General features: G+C 46.0%; 1 pseudogene; it reads right to left on the reverse strand.

Annotated features, from left to right (window-relative positions):
• Positions 1-4,527: 4,527 nt before the first annotated feature.
• LOC121168694 lies at positions 4,528-4,764 on the reverse strand (annotated as a pseudogene).
• Between the last annotated feature and the right edge of the window lie 19,561 nt (positions 4,765-24,325).

The raw sequence follows: 24,325 nt of genomic DNA on the forward strand, positions 1-24,325 counted from the left end.
TATTAAGCTGGCTAGTGTCACGACCCTGCCTAACATTACCCATCTCCTGTTCTGACACTCACTGGTGGGTACTGTGATCTTGCCCTGCCAGGTAGGATCCCAGCCCTAGCTTTAGTGTGAGCCAGTGGGCAATGGTGGTCAATGATAACTAGCCCTGCTCTGGTCTTCCCACATGGAGTTTGACCCAGAAAGGTCCTCTAGCTTCCCTCCTCCAAATCACTCAGCCTCAGCCCTTTCGTTTACCTGCAAGTACAGTGGTCTTGTTGACAAAAGTCACTCCTTACCTGCAACATACTCTCAGTGGTCCTCCTTCACACACATCCCAATACCCCCTTCTCTGGTCAATGTACAGCCCCCCATGTTCATGAACACATGGGTTCCCCAGCCTGATCTTCTGGCAGGGTTGCATGCTAGCCTGAAGCCATGCCTGCCCACCTGGGACCCCCCGAGTCAGTCCTCTGGCACAATGCCATCCTGGGACACTACCCCTCTGCTCAGCTGGGACTCAAACATGTTGAGACCACAAGCTCCAGTCCACCAGCAGACTGTGCCAGCATGCCAGCCTGGGGCCCTAACACTGCCCTCCTCTCTCCTACCTGCCCACCTGTGACCCATACATGTGGGGGAGTTCCCATGTCCACTCCATTCCACTCCACTCCACTCAGCCCCCAGTCCAGGTTCCCAGGCCTCCCGAGGCTGGCTAGGTGCCATTGTGCACCTCAGCAGAAGGATGGTCAAGCCCTTCATTTTCTTTATTAAAGTTCATTACTCAGAAATACTCTTTTTTTGGCAAAAATAATTCAGAAGGAAATTACATTGTTACAACCTCCAAGTCAAAGAACTAAAAACATCCAGGGAATTCTCATTCTGTCTCAAAGGACATCCCAGAGCCTGAGGAGTCATGACCTGGATTCCCCAACTCCCTTTCCATTGTGTGTCCTTAAGGAAAGCCCCTGCCCCTCAGTGACCAAGAACCTGAGAAGCATAAGTAAGTCCCCCCGGACAATGCAGGCAAGTGGGTGCAGTTTTTGCTAACCAAGGTTTTCTCTGTGCGTCTCATCTCCCCCATCCAAGGTCCCACTCTGCACGTTTCTTTCATTTCCAAAGTGTTCTGGTTGCCTGAGTGGGAAGGGTGTGTTTTCAGATTTATTGGGTAAATTTCTCTGTCCCCTTCCTGCCATGCATCCTTCCTTTTTCTTTTTAATTTGATTACAGAATCATATTAATTGCATAACATGTTATTACAGAAAAACACAAAGCTCAAAATCACTTGTAATCTTATCACTAAATGATGATCACCTCTGAAATTTAGTGTTTCCTTCCTGGCTCATTTCTAAGTGCATGAATACATAGCTTATTTGTTTACTGAAAAATGTGGTCATGCGTCTTAATGCATTTAATATCTTGAAACGGGGACACTGCAAAAAAAAAAAAAGGCTCTTCTTGCGATGCTGGCATGCCATATTAGAGTGTTGATTTGAATCCTGCTACTGGTCCAGCCTCTGGCTAACACAGTGGAAGACATCCCAAGCGCTTGGGTCCTTGCCACCCATAAGGTAGATCAGGATGGAGTTCCTGGCTCCTGGCTTCAGCTAACTCATATCAGATCATTGTGGTCATTTTGGGAGTGTACCAAATAGATGGAAGAGAGAGTATGTGTGTATGTGTCCCTTTCAAATAAGTAAACAAATAAACATTTTTTGAAAGGAAGAAGCTGATGAAAGCATCCTGTGTTTGCAGCAGCCGGTCTCTGGCTGAACTGCCTGCCCAGTGTTCCCTTGCTGCACGTTCAAGAACTGCCTGCCTGCCCTGGGTGAATTCTTTTACCACCCACAATGTTGGACTCCATCAGCCTGCAAGCACTCTTTCTCTCTTCCTCTTACATAAGCACAATTTTAAAAAGAAAGACTCTTACTGTTGATGGCATGTGCTGCTGTTGGTTTGAGAGAATCACTGAGTATAGCTCCATGGAAGTCATTTGTGACCATGTGAGAGCTGTTTCCCTGGAATCGTGGAGGCAGAAGCCTGACTGGGGTGGATCCAAGAGAAAATAGCAGAAAATGTGAAATAGGCACATCTTTAAAAGGATTTTGTTGGAGACTTTGCAGTACCAGATTTCGAGACATGCTGTAGGGGAAGTTTTAAATAAAACAGTCTGATACTGGGATAAAAGTAGATATGTAGAACAATGAAACAGAATAGAAGCCCTAGAACTTAACCTGTGCAGTTACAGTTATAACCAATTACTCTTTGACAAACAATCTAAAGTAATCCCCGAAGAAAGAACAGTCTCTTCAGCACGTGGTGTTGGGCAAATCGGATCTGTGCATCCAGAAATAGGAAATGAAACCTCTAACTTATACCACAGGAAAATAAATAAACAAATAGCAATGGATCAAGGATCTGAATCTACAACCTGATTTCTTACATCAAATTACTAGAGGAAAACATCAGGGGAAATCTGTAAGATGTTGGCCTAGGCAACGATTTCTTGGAAAAGATTCCAGAAGCACAAGTGATAAAAGCAAAAATAGATAAATGAGATTACATCAAGCTCAGAAGCTCCTATACTGCAAAGGAAACATTCAAAAAACCGAAGAGACAACCAATAGAATAGGAGAAAATATTTGTAAACTATCCAAATGACAGAGGTTTAATATAATGAGCTCAAGAGGCACAAAAACAACAAAACAAGCAATCCAGTTAATCAATGGTTAAAGGATGGAAACAAACATTTCCCAAAGGATGAAAAGGAACGCTAACATACATAGGGAAAAACTGCTCAGGATCACTAGCCGTCAGGAAAATGCAAATAAAATCCATATTAAGATTTCACCTCACCCAGTCAGAATGGCTATCAGTCAAAAATCAAAAAATAATAAATCAAGATAGCAAAGATGTGTGGAAAGTACCTAGACCCACTGTTGTGGGAATGCAAACCAGTACAACTATTGTGGAAGACAGTGCAGAAATTCCTCGGAGATCTGAAAACAGACCTGCCTTACGACCCAGCCATCCCACTCCCAGGAATTTACCCAAATGAGATCAAATCTGCATGTGAAAAAATTATCTGTAGCCCATGTGTACTGTAGCCAATTCATACTAGCTAAGATTTGAGATCAATGCAAATGTCCACTAAACTGACAATTGGAAGAAGAAAATGTGACCCAGCCTCCTGCTAATGGCCTGGGTGCCAGCAAAGAATGGCCCGAGTGTCTGGGCTCCTGCCCTCAACATTGGGCACCTAGGTGAAGCTGGCTTCAGCCTGGCGCAACCCTAGCTGTTCAGTCATTTAGGGAGTGAGCCAATGGATAAGGGACTCAATCTCAATCTCTTTCTCTTATTCTCTCCCTCTCTCCCTCTTTCTCTACCTTTCATACAAATAAATAAATCTCTTTAAAAAATAAGATAGAAGGAACACAAGAGGTCTCTTAGAGCTTCCTTGTCCTTTCCACCATGAGGACACACACAGCCGGATGTTACCATCTACCATCCAGAAAGTGAACTCTCACCTGCATCTCAGCCCGCCCTGCTTCCAGAACTAAAGTAGTGTAGCTGATAAGTTACGCAATTAATAGTATTCAGTTATGAAACTCTGAATGCACCAAGACACACAAGGAATAAAATAGCACATTCACTAGAGAAGTGGAATTGCATTACCAGCCTGCTCTGTTGTTCACGATCATAATCTCAAAGTAGGAGCATCCAGCACTGGTGTGTTTTCTCTCGGCCTAGACAAAGAGTAGACAGAGATTACAAATAATATCAAAATTCATATCTTGGTCAAATGAACCATGTCTTTCTGAGAATTTACAACTGCATTAGTCCCCAAATTATTTCTTCCATGGAGAAATAGAATAAAACCTATTTTAACAGATTTATTTATTTTCATTGGAAACACAGATTTATGGAAAGAAGAGACAGAAAGATATTTCATCTGCTGGTTCACTCCCCAAATAGCTGCACTGGCCATAGCTGAGCTGATGTAAAGCCAGAAGCCAGGAGCTTCTTCCAGCTATCCCATGTGAGTGCAGAACCCAAGGGCTTAGGCCACCCTCTGCTGCTTTCCCACGCCACAATCAGAAAGCTGAATTAGACTTGGAGCCACCAGAACTCAAATCAGTACCTGTATGGGATGTTATGCCACAGGCAGAGACTGAGCCTGCTGTATGTTCTGGTACAAGTTGTTTAAGAGAGGGGGAAAAAAAGTGTGTCCAACCGGCCATGTTTATCAGAAAGGCACCTAATGATTATAATATAAAAACATAATTTCTCATACTGTATCTACCCGGGGTTCTAGTTGCTTGGTGGTCCTCAAAGTACAGCAGTCCATTTTTTTTTTCAGATAACTTTCAGCAGAACATGGAGTGAATAGCTTTTGATGAGTGGAATTTTAAATTTTTTAAATTTTCTTTTTAGAAAGTTAGAAGAACTTCTAAGAATAGAAGTTCTTTATTTTACGTACAAAGAGCTATCGTGATTTTCCAAAGCCACAATGTCTTGGAGCATCCATTCAAGGAAAATGGCTTACTGCATCTTGATGAAGCTGACATCCTTGTTGGACTGGCAGAAACACTGGGCGCACATGTTCAGGACATGTTTCTGGATTAGACCATGCCAGTTTGCGCTCACTCAGCAAGAGCAGGAACCCTGGCCGAATTTTCATGGGTGATTCCAGCAGAGCTGCCGGTGACCCAACTTGTCCTCAAGAGAGCAAAGAGGTGAAAGGGAGTGGATTTTTTTTTTTTTTAGAATCTGAATCATTCATGCAAATGTTGCCTAAGCAAAACCTGCCTCTTGCCCAGACAGCAATTTGTTTATCTGAGTTTTCATCAATGGGTCAGGACTTTCTATGACTCCAAAAAAGCTATTTCTAACTCTCAGCTATGAGCTCAAAACTGCTGTGTCTATGACAGTCTGGGAAGTGCAATAGAAATCTACAGCATAAACCAGAATTCACATTGCTAAAGGCTTGCATAGATTTCCTGCCTTTTTTTTTAAGATTTATTTATTCTTATTTGAAAGGCAGAGTTACAGAGAAAGAGGGAGACATCTTCAGCGACACGTTAGTCATTCAGTAGCATGTTATTTAACTTCATGGTGTTAATTTCTTTTTTCCTCTTGTTGATTTTGTTCTGTGGCTTTTCATTTAAGGGGATGTATAGTAGCTGTGCAATGGAGACTCATATCTAGCAGCATGTTATTTAAACTTCATGGCATTGTAAATTTCTATTTTTCTTCCTGTTTTGATTTTGTATTGTGGCTTTTCATTTAAGGGGATGTACAGTAACTGTGAAATGCAGACTAACATCCAGATGTGAAGATACGATGCATTATGCATCTCTACTTTCACACAAAGATGGACTTCCAATGAAGCTGCTTACTATATCTTGATAATAGGATGCTGGACTCTCTGCCATTGTCCAAGCTCACGATAATGGACATATGACTGTGTGTAAAGAACTATACTTTAGTAATAATAAAGGGAAACTCGGTGGCGGGGGGGAATTGGGAAGGGGATAAGGAAAATCCTAGGGCCCATGGAACTGTACCATAAAATAATAACAACAACAACAATAATAATAATGATAATGATAATAATAAATAAAAAATTAAAAAGTAAAAAAAAGATTCATTTATTTTATTACAAAGTCAGATATACAGAGAGAAGGTGAAACAGAGAGGAAGATCTTCTGTCCAATGATTCACTCCCCAAGTGGCCGCAATTGTCAGAGCTGCATTGATCTGAAGCCAGGAGCCAGGAGCTTCCTCTGGTCTCCCACATGAGTGCAGGATCCCAAGGCTTTGGGCTCTCCTTAACTGCTTTCCCAGGACACAAGCAGAGAGCTGGATGGGAAGTGGGGCTGCTGGGATTAGAACAAGCACCCATATGGGATCCTGGTGTGATCAAGGCAAGGACTTAAGCAGCTAGGCCACCGTGCCAGGCCCTCAGAAGGACACATCTTTGATGTGCTGGTTCACTTCCCAGATGACCACAATAGCCAATACTGGGCCAGGCTGGAGCCAGCAGCTCTTTCCAGGTCTGCACATGGGTGTAGGGGCACAAGGACGTGGGTCATCCTCTGCTGCTTTTCTAGGCCATTAGCAGGGAGCTGGATGGGAAGTGGAACAACTAGTACTCAAAGCAGGGCTCATGCGGGATGCCAGCACCATGGGTGCAGGCTCAACCTGTTACACCACAACACCAACCCAAAGCAGATCTCCCTCGCATGTATTTTGTTGGCATTTGCCTTTTATCCAGTAATATTAGGCAGGTGGGAGGGCTGGTCCTCCCACAGACTGTGGCACAGCGGGTCCACAGTATGACTGACTCTGATGTCCCTGAACCGCAAGGAATGAGGCACCTCTGGCAGCTGCTCCCTGGGAGTGCCAGAGCTGCTTAGGAATGTGGGAGAGTAAGCAGCTGCTAGGAGAAGACCCTCAGCAGAAATGAAGAGAAAGTTTTTGAGGAAATCAGGCCTTGGTGTGTGTGTGTGTGTGTGTGTGTGTGTGTGTGTGTGTGTGTGTCTGGTGTAGAGCACTATCTGAAGAACCCATTCCTATGGAAGTTCTAAGTTAGTCCAGAGATCTGTCTAGAAGATTCTATTTTTCCTTAGCATCTCTCCTGAATTCTCTGGATGCCCCAAATAAACCATATACATCAGAGAAACAGAACCAGGAATTACACACACAGACACACACACATCCTTTAAGAAATTGGCTCATGTGACTGTAAGTGTTGGCCCATCTGAAGTTTGTCAGCCAGAGAAATAAACTGGAAACCCAGGTGGGAGCTGATGTTCTAGCACTGACTGTGAAATTCTCAGGGCAGGCTGATTCTCCGGGAAATCTTTCTCTTCAGGTTGTCTACTGATTAGACAAGGCCCACCTACATTATCAAGATATTTCCTTTACTTAGTCTACTGATTGAACCAACTACAAAAATAACTGCATTTTACTCAACATGTACTACATGCCAACTATAAAGTTAAAGCACTTTAAATGAACTATTCTTAGAATACCCACAACAATCCCAAGGAGTATTTAGTTTAATATCATAACACAGACAGAAAGCCAGGGATTAGAGCAGTTAAGCTAAAAGTTACACAGTGAGTGGTCCACTAAGGCAGGAATCAAACCTAAGTGCATCTCAACCCTCAGAAGTTCACGTTCTGGACTGGCATATAGGTAGCAGCCAGGTCACCTGAGACATGGGCATCCTGTATGGGCACTGGTTGGTATCCTACATGCTTCACTTTTGATACAAATGCCTGTTCGTGGCCTGGAAGAAGCAGCAAAGGATGGTCCAAGTGCTTGGGCCCCTGTCACCCACATGGGAGTTCTGGATGAAGTTTTTGGTTTTTGGTTTTAGCTTGGTCCAGTCCTGGCCTTTTTGGCTGTTTGGGGAGTGAGCTAGTGAATCCAAGATTTCTCTCTCTCTTTTGTTTAGATTTATCTGTTTTCGTTGAAAAGGCAGATTTACAGAGAGAAGGAGAGACAAAGAGAAAAAAGATCTTCTGTCTGCTGGTTCACTCCCCACATGGCCACAATGGCCAGAGCAGAGCCAAGCCATAGCCGGGCGCTTCTTCCGGGTTTCCTCTATGATAACAAGGTCCTAAGGACCTGGGCCATCCTCCACTGCTTTCCCAGGTCACAGACAGGGAGCTGGATGGGAAGTGAAGCAGCCAGGACACAAACCAATTCCTATATGGAGTGCTTGGAATTGGAGGATTAGGCAGCTGAGCCACTGTGCCAGCCCTCTTCCTGTTCCTCTTCTCTCTCTCTGTAACTCTGATCTTCAAATAAATAAACATTTTTAAGAAGAATTCTGTGTTTTAGGAGGTTCTTTCGGTCTCTAATAGATCTGTGCTTCATCCTCAAATCTCCAATAATATCACTGTAACAGCCTCAACTCTGACGACTCCAGCCTGGGAACCCTCCTCCATCCTCCCCATGAGACACAGCCCTAACACCCAGCCTTCAGAGCACACCACCATCCACAGAAATCTGCCAGATGAATGCCGACTGTGCAGAGAGGCGAGGAGGCAAGCCCAAATCCCTACTCTGGGTTTTGGAAGGCAGTAGCCCCAGATGGAGGTTTTTGCACCCTCCTGCTACCTCGTCTCCTGCCTCCCAGATACAGAATCTGCTGCCCTACCAAGATTGTGCTGGCAGGCAGACTCTCCCAGCTCCTAGCATCCTCAATACCGAATCCTTCACACTTGTGTTTGGGACCCACATCTTCTCAATTTTCTAACTTTTTTTTTTTTCTCAAAATCCTCTGCCCATTGCCTCTATACTTTTTCCTTACTAATCTCACTCAGAAGCCCTCTTCCAAGACAAAGAATGCTTGCACTCACTTCTTGCAAGGTATGACTAATTATTCCATTTTAGCGTTCCCAGCAGCATCTGCACTTACAGTGCCATGGGCTATGAGGTCACAGCCAAGGAGGGATGTGGGAGCTTTGAAGCCTTCTGGCCGTGGTGGCTGGAGATCATCCCTTGCTCTCACTTGCCTGCCTTGGTAACATCCAGCCCTGTTAAGCAGAAACCCCCTTTGCGTTCAGCTGCTGACTCTCACAGAATCCATTTCAAGAGGTAACTGCAAACCAAGAAGATCCTGGAAATCAGCTTCCATGTATTTCTGTTAGCTCTGCTGAGGAGGATGATCCCATGTTCTAATCATTACTTCCATGACAAATGACCAAAGAAAGTACACGTGGTAAAGGCAAACATTCCAGCTGCGCAGAGAAGTTAAAATTATACCACTTGGACCCACACTGATACCGATCCTAATCAGCTATTCCAATGTCAATATTGCAGCTGCACTAGTTGTATGGGACTTGGTGGGCAAAGTCCAAAAGATCTCAACTGCAACTCCTTAAAAACTAGAGAAGGCTTTTACCACCAAGCCAGGAAACCAATTGCAGATAACAGGGGCATAGGGCAACTTTTGAGGTGGGGAGGTGAGCGAAGGGGAAGGGACTGAGGCTGCATATGCACAGCACTTTCCAGACACAGAGAGCGTTTCTCCAGCAGTGGCCAGGGGTGGGGCACGGTAAACATTGTGTGCACACTGAAGCCCACTACACCCTTTCATTCTGTTCCTGGCTTGGGCTCTGAAATTGTTTGGAGTCTTTCTGGAGTACTGCTTTCAAACCCAAGGCCGGTTCTGTAATGGTCTTCAGAATCTACAGATTCACCACTATGCATGAGCTCAGGGAGTGCCCTGGGCTGGTCTGCACCTCAATGCAATGACTGGCAGCAGGTGTTCAGAGATCAGAGTGGGATGAGAATGAGGGGACAGTGGGACTGGCTGTGCTTCGCAGAAGGTAAAACAGCAGGAGCTATTGTAGTAGCTGTATTGAGGACTCTATAGTTTCGGGTCAAACTGGAAGCCCACTGCCGGTTCTAATTCCAGCAGCTCCCTGCTTGTGGCCTGGGAAAGCATTAGAGGATGGCCCAAAGCCTTGGGACCCTGCACCTGCGTGGGAGACCCAGAAGAAGTTCCTGGATCCTGGCTTCGGATCGGCATGGCATCAGCCATTGCACTCACTTGGGGAGTGAATCATCGGACAGAGGATCTTCCTCTCTGTCTCTCCTCCTCTCTGTATGTCTGACTTTCCAACAAAAAATCGTAAAAAAAAAAAAAAAAAAAACCTGGAAGCCCACATGAATGTAATCTACATAAAATTTATCAAGTCTTGTGCTTTCTCCTTGGTTTTAGATACTTCAACTTGTGAAGTCACTAATACCCACTGACACTATCACTAACGTCCTTCCCTTCCTGAAGCATGTCCTCTCCCAAGCCCCCAAGACACACTCACACTCACACACACACACATACACACACACACTCTCTCATACATGCACTCTCACACATACTCACACACACTCACACAGACACTCTCACACACTCACACACACACACACACACACACACGTTTATTTATTTGAAAAAAGAGGTAGCTCAGCAAGCTTCAGGCTTTCCACAAATAACCTCCTCCTCTTCCCAATTGCTGACCAGAAGCTGCATCCTTCCTGAAGACTGCTTGGGTGGAGAGGAGAAAAACATATGTCCACTTCCCTATTTTCCTACTGCCCTTGAAAATACAGCTTTGGAGCTGGGGCTGTGGCTTACAGATAAAGCCACTGCCTGTGGCACCAGCATCTCATTTGGGTGCCGGTTTGAGTCCTAGATGCTCACTTTCGATGCAGCCTCCTAATGCTCCTGGGAAAGCAGTGGAAGACAGCCCAAGTGCTTGCACCCCCTGCGTCCACATCGGGAGACCCAGAAGAAGTTTCTGGCTCCTAGCTTCTGGTTGGTTCAGCTCTGGCTGTTGTAGCCATTTGGAAAGTGAACCAGTAAACGGAAGATCTCTCTCTCTCTCTCTTCGTTCCTCTCATTTTGCCTTTCACATAAATAAATAAAAAGAAAACAATATGGGCCCAACGCAGTAGCCTAACAGCTAAAGTCCTCACCTTGTACCACCAGGATTCCATATGGGCACCGGTTCTAATCTCGGCAGCCCCACTTCCCATCCAGGTCCCTGTTTGTGGCCTAGAAAAGCAGTCGAAGATGGCCCAAAACCTTGGAACCCTGCTCCTGTGTGGGAGACCCAAAAGAGGCTCTGGGCTCCTGGTTTCAGATTGGCTCAGCTTGGCCATCATGGCCGCTTGGGGAATGAATCAATGAAAGGAAGATCTTCCTCTTTGTCTCTCCTCCTCTCTGTATTTCTGACTTTTCAATAAGGAAAATAAGATAAATGTTTTTTAAAAAAGAAAAGAATAAATGCAGTTCATCTTCAGGCTACTTCCAAGTGGCATGCCCCCTACTGGTGTGTGGTGGTACTGTAAGAGACCAACCTCAGAGTCAACTGTGAAATTATAGCTGTGAACAAATATTTCAAATAAAAGTTAGAAGATTAACAACAACACAGGAGAACCCTTAATGTTCCTAATACATAGAAAGCATTCACAAATAAATCAAGGAAAAGAGCAACAAGTGAATAAAAAAATTGGTAACGACATAAGTAACCGACAGAAGTTACTCAAGTAATATTTGCCAAGGTCAGGAGTTTAGCCAATACCTATCTAACTGCAGAGAGAGAGAGTATTTGCAAGTGAAATCAGTTGAAAATTAAAATAATTGGGATGTGTGACCAGAATACTTCTTGTTAATATTTTCAATTTTCTTTAGCACATTTGTTTTAATACCAAAGGACAGAAAAAAACTGTTGTCATGGTGAAGAATCTTTTTACCAAAAAATGTATTTTTATTTGCTTAGAGGGACAGAGAGACATAGGTGGATGAGAGCTCCCACCTGTTGAATCACCCCTTCAATGTCCACAAAGGCTGGACTGGGTGGGGACTGAGCCAGTAACTCATTCCAGGTCTCCCGTGTGGGTAACAGGAAACTAATGACCTGAGCTGCTTCTTGGGGTCTACACCGGCAGGAAGCTGGAATCAGGAGCCAGAGCTGGGACTCAAACCCTGGGGGGATGTGGGGCCACACATCTTCACCACTAGGCTAGTCACCTGCTCTCATAGTATAGCTTCCTAGTGTGAACCTTAATTACAATGTCACATAGTCACAAATATACACATTTATTAGTTGTTGCAATTATAACCAGTTTCCTAACAATTACCCAGCAGATTATGTTTTTCAAAGATGGCTACAATATCTTCCATTCTGCCTTGTCCATTCAACTACTCCCATTAGAAAGTGAAATTCTTGTCTTTTCCTCTTTTGAGATGGTCTTTCTGATGACCATGACCCACAGAGTACTGTGTAAGTCATTCTATGCCAAGTGCTTCTCCCTGATTCTTTTAGAAACTTGGCCTTGGAGCCTAGCCATGATCAGTGAAAAAGCTCTGGAACCCACTGGCACACACAAGACCTTGGGCTGGGGGTGAGCTAGTAAAGAAGCTGTAGGGATATCCCTGTTGTGCCACTGCTCCTACTGGTGAGCATGAGAGCTGGGCCTCGGGCAGCCCAGACTGGACTGGGCTGCAACAACCATAATAACCCAACATGTGAGCTGGGTTTGGGGAAAGATCAGGCTAGACCAGGCCACTGCATCCACAAGTGTGTGGAAAAGCCAGGAGAAGTGCAGACCAGCCAGGCTTTGTAGCAACATCCACTGGCAAGTACCAGGACTGGTTTGTGTCAGCTTGGGCCACATTACCTCCTGGAAAGTGCAAGATCTGGGGCTAGGACTGGGCCTAGCAGGGAAACTGTAAGCATTCCTCTATTAGGTTGAAGCTCCCCCTGATGAGTATGAGAGCCAAGGCTGGGGCAAGCCAGGCTGGATAAGGTAGCAGCACCTGTTGGCGTATGAATAACTGGGTTGTGGGATGGGGTGGGGTCATCTGAGCTAAGTAACAGCACCCATAGATGTATACAAGAGCCAGATGGGATGTGGGACAGACTGGACTAGACTGCTGCACATATCAGCATGCACAGGATGGCGTTATTGGGGGTTTCCCCAACTAAACTACAGTTCCAGATGATGTATAATAAAGGCTGGGTTTGTCACAGGCTGGATTGAGCTGAGATCTAGCATCCACTGATTTGCATAGAAAATGAGGCTAGGGACAGAACTGATCAAACAACTACAATTAACCAGCATGTGGCTAGGCTGATACAGGCGACAGTCTGATCCAGACCCTGAATTAGCTGGGGCACGCAAGAATTTGGTCTGGGTCTCTCCAGCTTAGGTTTCTTAGAGGACCCCTAAATGGACCCCTGGGCTCAAAATTCTGGCCAGAGGGGTAAATTATAGGATTTGTGGTCCAACCTTTGAATGCATGTGTTGAAACGAGGCTTCCTCTGATGTGTATGCAGTGGACAGCATGCCCAGATGTACAGGGGGAACATGACAGCCAGCTCATTTAGGCCTGCAGAGCATGTCGATTGCCTTATCAGAGGATGAAAGCAGAACAAGTTGGACAACTCCCCTGACCAAACTTTGGCAGCAAGTATCTGGGTGAGTGGACACACTGGGGTGCATTTTTTCAGCAAATAGACCTTGAAAGATTTTTCTCAGCCCTAGAGCAATGAAACCAAGAACATCTCAGAACTATCGAAACCACTCAGGCAATACCCTTGGAACATTCTTCTCCACGTCAGAGTTTCTAAGATGACATCAAGTGGCTATCCCCCATCCCTGTATGCTGACATAGTTTGGCAACTAGGGGCAGCCCATTCCCCTTTTTTCCTCACCTTTCTTATCCTTAAATACAGGAGAAAAAGGAAAAAAAAATACGGAAGCATTTGTTCCTCCCACCTTCCCCCATGTCTTGACCCTTCTCACCCTAATTAATGGTCCACATGAGCATGCATCCTTTTCTGAACTCTGTAAACATCAAAAATAAAACAAACCCCTCTCCCTGGAACAACAAGAAGAAATAGCAAATTTGGAAGCAATAAATTCACCCAATTTTCCCTAAACCTCAATCCTTCCCACCCTGATCAGCCATGTAATCATTTTTATAATTAATTAATTAATAATTAATTCTGAAAAAAGAAGCAGTCCCAGCTAGGAGCAAGCTCCCACATGCCAGCCAAGCAAAAGAGACATCTTGAACGTGGCGCTTCTTGATCCCAGTTGGGTTGCTTCAGCTCACACTGAATGGAGGAGAGATAACACCTTTCAAAGTGAGCCCTACCCCATTGCAGATTCCTGTCCAAAACAGATAAGTGAATGTACAACATGAATGAAAAATTACCATTTAAAAAAAAAAAACCTCTGTACTTTGGGGTAGATTACTACAGACAAACTGATACATGGAACATGCAGAATAAGTGGTCAGAAAGTATAGTATACTTGCTGCGATATAGTAATTTCACTTATTAAATTAATTTCATACCAAAATTCTGTTCTGCATACCAGGAATATAACAGTGATGAATTCATTGCAATAGATACGGTGCCCTTCTTGATTTCCGAAGTGTATGTGTGATTGAGAGGGACTGTAGACTACATTATAAACAAATCAACCAATGCAGGCATAATTGCTAGGGGATAACAGATGGTATGGAGAAAAAGCAGGATATGAGGCAATAGAGAGTGAGGGGGTGTTTGATGTTAGATCTGTTGGTTAGAAAAGGGCTTTCTGAGAAGACAATTGAACAGAGAAATGAAGGAAGTAGGACAGCACACCTGGTGAGTACCTCGTGGATGTGCATCAAAGCTGAGCAGCAGCAATGTCAGGACTGGGAGACACTAGTGTGCATGAAGGCCAGGGAGTTGGTCCAGAAGGAAGATGGGACTGAAGGAGGAAACATGAAGTCAAGGAAATCTGGGGGAGGCCAGAGCACACGGGCTCCAGAGGCTGTGATGGGAACTTCAACTATCAGAAAGTTTGAGCAGGGCCCGGCGCAGTGGCGCAGTGGTTAAGGTCCTCGCCTTGCACGCCCAGGATCCCATATGGGCGCCGGTTCTATCCCGGAAGCCCCGCTTCCCATCCAGCTCCCTGCCTGTGGCTCAGGAAAGCAGTCGAGGATGGCCCAAAGCTTTGGGACCCTGCACCCGCGTGGGAGACCCGGAAGAGGCTCCTGGCTTCGGGTCGGCATAGTATCGGCCGTTGAGCTCACTTGGGGAGTGAATCATCGGACGGAAGATCTTCCTCTCTCTCTCTCCTCTCTGTATATCTGCCTTTCCAATAAAAAATAATTAAAAAATAAATAAAAAAAAAGAAAGTTTGAGCAAAGGAACGACAGGATCTGATAAACATATTTTTAAAATTTATTCATTTTTTAATTTGAAAGGCAGATGTATAAAGAGCAGTAGGGAAGGAGAGAGAAAGTGAGAGAATAAAAGAGAGAGAGAAAGAGGGAGAAAGAAAGAGGTCTTCCATCTGCTGACCCACTCCCTGGAGTTGAGCCAACCTGAAGCCAGGAGCTTCTTCTGCGTCTCCCACGTAGGCACAGGTGCCTAAGACTTTGAGACGCCTTCCACTGCTTCCGCAGGCCACAAGCAGGGAGCTGGATGGCAAGTGGAGCAGCTGGGACATGAACTGGCGTCCATATGGAATCCTGATCATACAAGGTGGAGGACAAGCCTGTTGAGCCACTGTGCCTGCTTCCTGACTTACATTTTTGAAAGATTAGCCTGGAGTGAAGAATAGACTTCCGGAAGACAGGGTTGGAAGCAGAAAGAACTGTTAAGAGGGTAATACGATGACCCAGGCATTGAAGAGGATAGCTAAGACCAGGGCAGTGGCAGTGGAAAGCATCAGGAGGGCCAGATATTTTACACACCCATATATTATAATGTACTTATATATTATTTAAAAGTCAAAGTAAAGAGAGGGAAAGAGGAAAAGATCTGCTGGTTACTCCCCATATGACTGCAAGAGGCAGTGCTGGATCAGGTTGAAGCCAGGAGCCAAGAACACCAATCAGGTCTCCCACACGAGTGGCAGGAGCTCAAGTGCGTGGGCCATCATCTGCTGCTTCTCAGGCACACTTGCAGGGAGCAGGAATGGACGCAAAGCAACCAAGACTTAAACCAGCACTCCAGTATGGGATCCAAGCATCCATACAAACATTTTCAAGTTCAACTCCCAAGTGTAAGGTTTTTGCTGTTCCTTCCTCCACAGCCAGTGCTTTGCACGTACTCATCTGTCTTCTCCACGCGAGTGTCTGGAGTCACTCTGTGAACACACAAGCTTGCCTGATGGCCATGCTGTGCCATTAAGACAATCCTTTAACTACAGACTCTCCAAGGTGCTGCCCCAAGCAAAAACGCACAAGTGACTCACAGCATTACGACCATCACTTTGAGATTGTCTGTAACCAATATAATTACACCTTTACAGACACAATATTTACTTGATGGAATTGGATTTATCGTGTTGTGCTAAGGAGAAAAATCAACAATTTGTGTTGCTTTTCCCAAACAATTTGGCGAGGGTGGTGTATTTATCTGATGTCCGTTTACCCCTGAAATAACTGAAGAAACAGATATAATTAATGTTTGCATGACGGGATTTAATACAAAGGGATTTATGGAGTATGTCATTAGTCATGTTTTCTTAAGACTTATTTATCTTCTTTTTTTTAAGATTTATTTTATTTTTTCTTGGGAAATCAGATATACAGAGAGGAGGAGAGACAGAGAGAAAGATATTCCATCTGTTGATTCACTCCCCAAGTTGCCACAATGGCCGCAGCTGAGCCAATCCAAAGTTAGGAGCCCAGAGCCTCTTCTGAGTCTCCCACATGGGTAGAGGGTCCCAAGGCTTTGGGTCATCCTCGACTGCTTTCCCAGACCACAAGCAGAGAGCTGGATGGGAAGTGGGGCTGCTGGGAAGCCCATATTGGATCCTGGCAGGTTCAAGGCGAGGACTTTAGCTAGTAGGCCACCATGCCAGGCCCGTTACGTATCCTCTTTTTAAAAATATTTTATTGACTTTTTACTTGAAAGACAGAGTTACAGAGAAAGAAGGAGTGACCAAGAAAGATCTTCCATCTGCTGGTTCACTTCCTACAGGGCCACAATGGCCAGAGTTGGGCTGGTCCGAAGCAAGGAGCCCAGAGCTTCATCCGGGTCTACCACTTGGGTGCAGGGGCCCAAGCACTTGAGTCATCTTCCTCTGATTTCTAAGCCACTGATTTCTAAGTAGTAGGGAGCTGGATTGGAAGTGGAGCAGCCAGGACCCAAACCAGTCCCCGCAGAGAATGCTGTGCTACAGACAGAAGCCTAATGCACTACATCACAGTGTCAATTCCATTTATCTTATTTTAAAGGCAGATAGCAAGAAAGAAAGAGAGAGAATCTTTCTTTTGCTTATTCACTTGCCCACAGCAGCAGACTGAAGCCAGAAACTCTGAGTCTGTCGTATGGATGGTAGGAACCCGAGGTGGGTCATCATCTGCTGCCTCCCAGGCACGGGAATCCAGACTGTCAGCACAGAGCAGCCAGGACTAGAACCAGCCCTCTGGTAAGGGATGCGGGTGTCCTGAGAGGCAGCTAACTTGCTGTGCTACAGTACCCATCCTAATCATGCGCTCTAAGCCCCACAGAGCGGGCAAAATGAGATTGTGGCAGCTTTCGGTAATTATTGCAAAGCTGTCAGCATAGAAGTTTAATTCTCAGTAGAATTCCTGTCATGGAACACCTGCCTACTTGGATGCTTCTTATTTCAGTCCTTCTCATTCGAGTGTCAATAACAGATATTTTAGGCAAGTATGTGATGACAACTGTTTTAAACCAGCATTGACCTCTGAAGTACAGTGAACATCAGACTTTTAAAAAACTTTGTCTTAATGACTTGCTGTCAACCTAGCCTCCGGGGACCCATCTCAATATTATGGTGTCATTTAACTATTTTACCCTTCACATATAGTGTTAAAGTAACCAGAAGACAAATTGGTGTTTAACAGTTTCAGAGAGTCCTAACTCTGCCTTCTTGGGAATTCCTTCTGTTCCCAGGAAAGCAGGCTTTGCCTCATGAACTGACCCTCAGTTCATCCTTATTAGAGTTCATACATCTTCATTCTCTAAAGGATTCTAAAGCGTCAAGTTCAGCATGGTGATCAGAAGACAGCCATTGATTAGTTGTAGCTCCTTCATTTTTTAATTAATTAGTTAATTAATTAATTTGGAAGGCATATATAGATAGGTAGGTATAAAGAATTTCTGCAAATGCCCTCAATGGCTAGAACTAGACCAGCCTGGGTCAGAGCTGTGCTGGGTCAAGAGCTGAGAATCCAACCCAGCGTTCCCATGTGGTAGATAGAGCCCCAGCTACATGGCAGGCAGCTACCTGAGCCACCACTGTGTTCCCAGGCCTGTCTTAGCAGGGAGCTGGAGTCAGGAGCTGATACTGGGGAACACACCCAGGTGCTCCAATGTGGGACCTGGGCATCTTAAACTCTAGTTAAACACTCAGCTCCATCCTCATTTTTAAAGATTTTTTTATTGGAAAGACAGATTTACACAGAGAAAGAAAAAGACAAAGATCTTCCATTCGCTGGTTCACTCCCCAGATGGGTGCAATGGCTGGTGCTGAGCTGATCCAAAGCTAGGAGCCAGGAGCTCTTCCAGGTCTCCCATGCATGTACAGTGTCCCAAGGCTTTGGTCCCTCTTCTACTGATTTCCCAGGCCACAAGCAGGGAGCTGAATAGAAAGTGGGGCCACTGGGACATGAATCAGTGTCCATATAGGATCCCAGCGCATGCAAGGCAAGGATTTAACCACTGAGCCATTGTACCAGGTTCCCTCCATTCTCACTTTTAAAGAGGGATAGTTCTAACAGTCAATTCAAAGAATGCTTGCCTTTTAGCAAAACAAAAATGTCTCTTTGGGGTCCGGAGCAGTAGCCTTGTGTCTAAAGTTTTCACATAGCATGCTCTGGAATCCCAGAGCTGAGCTGATCCAAAGCCAGGAGCCAAGAGCTCCTTCTGGGTCTCCCACATGGGTAGAGGGTCCCAAGGCTTTGGGTGTTCCTTGACTGCTTTTTCAGGCCACAGGTAGGGAGCTGGAAGTAAGTGGAATGGCTATAACACAAACCAGCACCGATATGGCATCCCAGTGCACGCAAGGCATGGACTTTAGCCACTAGGCCATGGCGCAGGGCCCTCTACTAGTTTTAAGGATTAAATGAGATATATAATAAAATGCTTGGCCTGGTCTGTGGTACCTCCTAAGTCCTCAGTAAATGTGTTGTTATTAGTCGGTAAAAGCCCAAAGCCCCATGTTCTCTATAGCTGAGCCCAAGTTGTGACACCAACACCAGACACTGGGAAGCCACTGGGAGTCCAGCACGCAGCAGTAGAACGGGGAGGAACAGCAGGGGCAGACACTGCAGGGCTGTATCCTCGGGGGAGTGTCAAGTTCCCAGCGTTACTGCCTCTGAGCCAGGCCAAAGGAAGCTTGTTCTGGCCTTGAACTTTATAAAACCGCCCCCTGTGCTCCTATCACCAGCACACAGCAAATGTCAAAGCGATAAAGAAGGCATTCAAAACAGAAACAATGTCTGAGCAGGCAAGTGCCTTCCCTAAAGGCTCGGCACTCAGCTCTCACCAGAAACCAGAAGCCGCTGCCCTGGTAAACCAACACCCTGCAGGCCCCAGGCCAGTGCTGCCCTGCCTTGCTTGTGCTGTGTCCTCCCAACAAAAAGCCATTGTGCCCCAATGCCATGAAGATTTTTAGGGTTTTTGTTCCTGCTGACTTTTGAAATGGATCCTATTTTAAAGGCCACAAGGATTTGAGTAATGGTTTTCCTAAATTTTTTTTTATGTTAGAGAAAAAACACCAAAAACAGTTATCAAATTCAGTAATGGAATATTATGTCTGAGTAGAACCAAAAATCTTTTGTTTTTAACTTGTCTTCATGACCCAATTTCAGGTTCTAGAGATATTTATCATATTGCAACAGCAAGGGGACAGGTGGTGAGCCTAGCGGATAAGACACCTGTATCCTGGTGTTGTGGTCTTGCAGGTTAAACTGCCTGCCTGCCTGCAATGCTGACATTTCTATGGGCACTGTGAGTCTCAGCTGCTCCACTTTATGCCAACTCCTTGTTAGTGTGTCTGGGAAAGCAATGGTGTATTGCCCAAGAGCTTGGCCACCGAACCTAAATTGGAGCCCTGGTTGGAGCTCCTGGCTCTTGGTTTGGCCTGGCACCACCCCAACCCCAACCACTGCACCCATTCTGAGAGTGAACCAGTGAATGCAAGATTCCCACCCACTATCCCCCAACCCATACTCTCTGCAACTCTTCCCTTCAAATAATTTTTTTTTTTGAGAGAGAGGGAAAAAGATATGTTTGTAAGTATCTGGGTTCAATTCCCAGCTCTGGCTCCTGACTCCAGCTTCCTGCTACTGTAGACCCTGAGAGGCAGCAGGTGATGTTTCAAGTGCTTGATTTCCTGCCATCCATAGGGGAGACCTGGACTGAAACGCTACCTTCCAGCCTCTGTCCACGCCCAGCCCTTGCGCTGTGAGCATTTGGGGAGTTTGGAGACTGAACCATCGGATGGAAACTGTCTCTCTTTGAATCTCTACCTCTCAAACAAATTAAAACAAAAATGGTTAGAATTGGTTTGTCAGATAAGAGGTGCTCTAGGGCAAATCTGAGTATTACAGGAAAATGAATGTTAAATCTGTGTTGTCTGGTTATTTCACATGTAGCATTGCTGAAGCCAAGAGCCCAGAGCTCCAGGTACCCCAAGGTGATAGAAGCCAAGGCACTTGGGCCCCTTTTCTGCTGACTTCCCAGGCGCATTAGCAGGGGGCTGAATTGGAAGTGGAGTAGCCAAGATTTGAACTAGTGCTCGGACATGGGACTCCAGCACCAGAGGCAGCAAGTTAACCGGTTGGGCCACAATCCCAGCTGTGTAAGTTTGACTTCTTTTGGCCTAGTGGAGAGGACGCCCGTCAGGATGCCTGGGTCCTATAGCATGGTGCCTAGGTTCTGTCTCCTGACTGTTCCTGCTTGCTGCTAACGCACACCATGGGAGGCAGTGGTGATGGCTCTGGTGCTTAGGTCCCAGGCGCACACATGGGCTCCCGGCTCCCCAGCCACAGCCTGGCCATCATAGACATTTGGAGAGCGAACCAGCTGAGGCAGCATCCTCTTTGTGGGTTTTTCTCATTATTTCTCTGCCTCTCTAGTAAAATTTTTTAAATGTACTTACAATTTTAATTTTTTTTTTGTTTTTGTAGGACAAAATTTCTCCAAATTGAAATGAATAAAGGCTAAGAACAACAATGAAGCAAGAAAGATGATCTAACCTGGCATTACTTATGTAGAGACGATGTGTATATTGATAGCAACAGTAAATAAAGATTTTGCTAAAGTGAAGGCACAAAAAGGAACTTTGATGAGATAGATATGCTGTATCATGATTTATAAATCATGTACATCTTTATCTTATTGATCATCAACAGAATACCCTGACAAATGCTCCATTGTAACTGCCTTTGCTATTTTGGTGACTTTTAGTCCCACTAAAAATATATAACCTTGTCTGAACTAAAACAAAAAAAAAATTAAGAAAAACATAGCTCTAGGGGAAGGAGTTAGCATAGTGATTAATTCACTATTTGTAATTCACTGTTTATACTTCATGCTTATTATAAGTAACAAAAGCTACATGCCCTGCTCTAGCAAGAATCAACAGTCTTGATGTCTGTGTACCACATGGGAATGTCTGGTTGGTTTCCTGGCTCTGGCATCCTGCTGATGCAGATTCGGAGGGGGGGGGGCAAGATCGGGGCGCCAGGGATTGAGTCCTGCCACCCTTTGGGGAGATCTGGACTGAGCTCCTGGTTCCCAGATCCAGCCCCACTTGGTTATCTTGGGAATCTGGGGAGTGAACCAGCAAGTGGGAGCCATTTCCCCTACCTCCTCCCTTTCTCTGCCTCTCAAATTAAATATTTATGATCCTTCATAAATAAAGTTTATTCTTTTGGGGGCATATTTTTTCCTAGATAAAAATACAAATTTGAAATGTTAAAACATCGTGGGAACCAGCCCATGAGCCTCAGCAGGGGCCAGGCACAGCTTAGTTCAGGCAGTCTGGGACACCAATAGTACCAGACGAAAACCCTGGGCCGCCCAGTGGCTTGTCCATGGGGGCCTGGATGTGTGGTTTACAAGGGGACCTGAGGGTTCATGTCCAGGTTAGGAATGACCTCTGAGGGACTTGGCTACTGTTCTTGCAGATCTGAGCCTCCTCACTGGCTTAGAAGGAGCAGTGGATGACATACCCAGACATTTTAGTTCATTGTGGCCTGTAGAGGACATGTGATACCATAGTAGAGGATAGAGGGCAGATTGCACGGGGAGGGGGTGAGGGGAGGAAGGACTGTTGAGAGAGTATGTTGCAGGTAAGTAATAATTACTGAGGGTCTTTCATTGACAAGGCCACTAAACTTGCAGGTAAGTGAGGGGGCTGAGACTGAGCACTTTGGAGGAGAAACTGGGGGATCTTTTTGGGTCAGACCAATGCACCAGCCCACATGGGAGCTGGGATAGTTAGCATTGACCATAGCCAACTACCACTCAGTGGCACACACTAAAGTCAGGGCAGGGGGCTTACTTGGCAGGGCTAGATCACAGTACTTGACTTTGAGAGAACAGTGGACAGGCAATGTTAGGCTGGGTCATGACACTAACCAGTGCTTGAGAGAATAAGATCTGGTGGCAGATTCTGTGAAGTTTATGTGGGCTCACTCCTGTGGAGCTGCAATCTCTGCCGGCTTGTTCAAGAGCTGTGGGCAGTGATGAGCAGAGCTAGGCATGATCATGGAACCCTCTGGCACTCATGGGTACTGGGGTTGAGAACAGGCTGGGCTAGTCCAGGCTGCAGCACCTGCAGGCAGATCCAAAAATAGGGTATGGGGTGAGCCAGGCCACAACATCCTCCAGCTCATACATAGGCCAGAACAGAGGAGACAGACTATGCAGGGTAAGGGTCTAGCACCTGATGGCATGCATGAAATCTGGGTCTGGGATTGGGCCTTGTGGGGGAACTTGGGACACTCCCCTGGTGGGCTGTAACTCCCACTGCTGAGCATGTGATTCAGGAGAGGTGCAGGACAAGCTGGTTTGGGCCTCAACACCAGCCAGTTCACATTAGAGCCTGGGTCTGGGGGATGGCTGGGCTGAACTAGGCCACAGCACCCATCAGCATGACCTGGAATGGGACACAGACCAGGCTGGGTCAGGCTACAGCATCTGTTGGCAAAGGCTGAGGTGAAGTGGGCTACTCCAGACTGAGCTGCAGCACCCACCAGTCCCATGTGAGACCCAGCGGGGGTGGTGTGAGCTTGCTAGGGGAGCAGCATGGGCTCCCCAGCTGGGCCTCTGCTCCCACTTGAGAGCATGAGAACTCAGACTGGGGGTGAATCAGGCTCAGCAAGGCTACAACACCTGTTGGCCTGCATGTGAGCTGGGTTAGGAAGAAAGCCAGGCTGGCTTAGCCAACTGTACCCACTGGTGTATGCATGGGCCAGAGTAGGTGTGGGCTGGTTGTGCTTTGCCACAGCAGCATCAGCTGGCAAGTGCTGGGACTGGGAACAAATCCTATCAAGCTAGGCTGCAGAACCTCCCAGAGAGTACAAGATTCGGGACTGGGAGTAGGCCCGGTAGGGAAACTGTAGACACCTCTCTGATGGGCTGCAACTCCCACTGGTGAGCATGAGAACCAGGGCTGAGGGTCTGCCAGGCTAAACAGGTGGTGGCACCCACCATCATGAGTGTGGGCTGGGTAGTGGGGTCTGCTGGGTTGAACTAGGCTTCAACAGCCATTGATGTGTATGAGAGCTGAATGGGATGCAGCAGGACAGACTAGACAAGTCCACAGCACGTACTGGCAAGCATAGGAACCAGGGCTGGGAGCAGGCCTGGTGGGGACTACTAGGGGTCTCTCCAACTAGGCTGCAACTTCCACTGATGTACGTGAGGGCTGAATGTGTAGTGTGCTCTGTTGGGCTTTGTTGGAGTCCATGCACTGGATGTGGGGGACACGAAGGTGTGAAGAGTATTGTTCCATTGCAGGCAGGGCCTGGCGGATGTCTACAACCACCTGAATGCAGCTCCACCTTCCTTTGCATGGACACCGGACCACCCTGCAGAAGAATTCTAATCCATTCAGGCATTGTTTGCTACTGCGAGGTTGGCCTTTTACTCAATGTGAGCTTGAAGGTTAATGTCAATAATTGTGTCTTGCAAAAGGGCCTTCTATTATTCGTACTGTCTTGGCTATCCCCATTGACCTTATGCTAATCAAGGGACCTGTATTTAGGACTTCATTCTTTCCTTGATCTTCAGGTTCCCCTTTTCTTTGTGATACAAGATTGAGTTGTAGGATAAGAATTGTAGCAGGAATTTCTAGAGTTTTTAGGTCAAACAAACGGCAGAATTATCCTTGGAAACACCCACTTGACCATGACGTAAAAAGCCTGAGCCAGAGTTTGAATGTTTCTGTATAAATAAAGCAGACAGCTTTCCTGCATTGTCCATTATGATCACAAAATCGTAATGGTCCATTTCTTTCCTCTTTACGCCTCCTCCACGCACCCTTCTCGAGTTCTGAACTCAGCTGGAGCTGGACTCCGGCAGGGCTGGGCCGCAGGATACACTGAATTGTGTAAGAGATGGGGGCTTGAAATAGAAATGACCCAGCAATTGCAACTAGCACTGTGTGAGTAGGCAGATGTGGGAGATGGACTGAGCCAGACCCTATACTGTCAAGCACACACAGGAGTCAAGCCTGGATTGCCTCAGATGAGGTTTGTTTGGAGACTTCCCCTGGCTGAATCATTGGACTCAGGATTCCAACCACGGGGAGAATTTCAGCATCT

Source organism: Ochotona curzoniae, unplaced genomic scaffold (assembly GCF_017591425.1).
Source record: "Ochotona curzoniae isolate NIBS_2020 unplaced genomic scaffold, NIBS_Ocur_1.0 scaffold_1037, whole genome shotgun sequence".
Classification (NCBI taxonomy): Eukaryota; Metazoa; Chordata; class Mammalia; order Lagomorpha; family Ochotonidae; genus Ochotona; species Ochotona curzoniae.